Genomic DNA, 2544 nt, shown 5'->3' with positions numbered 1-2544 from the left:
TCTCTCTCTCTCTCTCTCTCTCTCTCTCTCTCTCTCTCTCTCTCTCTCTCTCTCTCTCTCTATCTATGTATATATGTATCTATCTGTGTTGGCCGCCAACACAAATTGTTCCAACCCTTAGATAACTACTTACGGCTAAGTAGACTGCGCTAGTTGAGAATTAAGGGTCCGGGCTATTGATGCATTTCCGTTCCCACAGCAGAATATGAATGCCAAGGCTAGTTAACTCCCTCCCCACCCTCGCGGCCATTGGAGCCTTCTCTTTTAGTTTAGCCCTTTCTTCGATCTTCGAGATTCGAATCAGCTGAACCTCTTGGAAAGGAGTTGCACAAATTAATCGAAGGCCTCTACTTTCACTTTCAAACATAACAACAAGGAAAAGATTTCGGGTTCGAATCTTGGCGTCGTCTGAACAATATCAAAGCATACATATAAACAATAACAACAACAGTAACATCATTATGCGTTTGCGAGTGAAATATTTCCACATCTGTATATTTCAATAGATCTCAACGCTTCTAAAAAAAAGCAAACTTTGTTTACATACATCGTAATTTCACATATAGCGTCTATAAAAGCTATATTTATAAGTTCAAAAAATTGCTGAAGAATTTGTCGTAGTCAGTTTAGCTTAAAGGTAAAGCACCATGACCGGTAATTGCAGCGATGTGAGTTCGTGTCTCATTGCTGGCAAATTTTGCTGCAATACAAGGATTTCTATCCTTTTTTATGTTATTCAGCATTATTATTATTATTATTATTATTATTATGATGCATCTGAGAGTAAAATATTTCCACATCTGTATATTTCAATACATCTCAACGCTTCCAAAAAAAAGCAAACTTTTCTTTACATACATCGTAATTTAAAAATAATAAGCTTTCTACTCTAAGCACAAGGCTTCAGATTTGTGGGGAGGGGGACTAGTCGGTTACATCGATCCCAGTGTTTCGCTGGTACTTAATTTATTGACCCCCAAAAGGATGAAAAGCAATGTCGACCCTGGCGGCATTTGAACCCGGAACGTAAAGACAGACGAAATACCGCTAAGCATTTTGCCCGTCGTGCTCACGTTTCTGCCAGCTCGCCACCACAAGAGTAGTAATACTAACAACAACAACAACAACAACGCCATGACAAATAGAGACATACAAAATACACATGCACCAAAGATTATAAACTGATTTCGAGGTTGTGTAGATAGAGGAAGTGGGCTTAGAGCATAAAGTAAATTACACTGAGGTGATTGATGTTAGAGATAGGGGTTCGAATCTTACTAGACTCTCATATTTTATTCACTTCTACGTTCGTTTTACTTGTCTGCAAAACAGTGTTTTAGAAAGCAATGAAAATATATATTTACCGTTTAATCCTAGTTTACCCATCACTAAAAGAGAAAGAAATTCAATTATTGAGACTATGTTTGGATAGGTGTGTGTGTGTGTATATATATATATATATATATATACTTATATATTATATATATACTTATATATTATATATATATATATATATATATATACACATGCACACACATGGGGAAGAATATGATAAACACACGATGCAATTTATATCATTCGTTCCCTACGTACGTTTCACCATTGTGGATATTTGTATCGTCTGCAGTGGAAGGTTCAAGAGCAATTGGGGGGTCTACGTGCAACTCTTGATGCATCAACTGCAGTCGTAAATCTAAATATACACACAAAAAATACTACATACCCAAACACACACATATATGTATACACATAGATATATGTGTGTGTGTGTGTATGCGTGTATATATGTTAATATGCATGGGTCTACAACAGCCTGTATCTAAATACACACACACACACACACACACACGTGTGTTGATCTTCATTCAGTCTATCAACTTCTCTTTCAATGTACGCGCGTGTAGTGGTATATATGTGAGCGTATGTGTGTTTGCATGTGTGTGTGTGTGTGTGTATGTGTGTGTGTGTGTGCGTGTGTGGCCGCTATACAAAAGAAATGGTTGAAATATAAAAGACAAAAAAGAAAGAAAGAGAGAGAGTTTGTGTGTGTGTGTGTGTGTGTGTGTTGAAAGACATAAGTGTCAGACTTACAAAAGAGTATCTGTTTAGGTGGTGGTGGTGGTGGTGAGGATGACCAAGGCGATGATGGTGGTGTGTTGTTGTTGTTGGTGATTGTGATGATGATGATGGTGACGATGATGAGGATGATGACGACGGTGGTGGTGATGATGATGATGATGTACTGGTGTTTGATGTGGCGGTGGTGATGGTGGTAGTGATGGTAATTATGCTGCTGCTGATGGTGATGATGGTGGTGATGATAGAAACTCGTGAGAGAGGCTTTACACTGTTTTCGGCCTTGCCTGTCCCTTGTTGTTGTTGTAAACAGAGAACCAATAACAAGATAAACAACAACTACAAAAAAAGATGCCAGATATGACAACGACAACGGCAACAACAAGTCGAGGCAATAGCGTGTATAAGTCACTGGACCACGCTAGAAATAGCAACAAAATGCTGTTATATCATACACTGCTGTTTTAA

The sequence above is a fragment of the Octopus bimaculoides genome, chromosome 20, assembly GCF_001194135.2.
Source record: "Octopus bimaculoides isolate UCB-OBI-ISO-001 chromosome 20, ASM119413v2, whole genome shotgun sequence".
Classification (NCBI taxonomy): domain Eukaryota; kingdom Metazoa; phylum Mollusca; class Cephalopoda; order Octopoda; family Octopodidae; genus Octopus; species Octopus bimaculoides.
Note: the sequence above shows the minus strand (reverse complement) of the source record.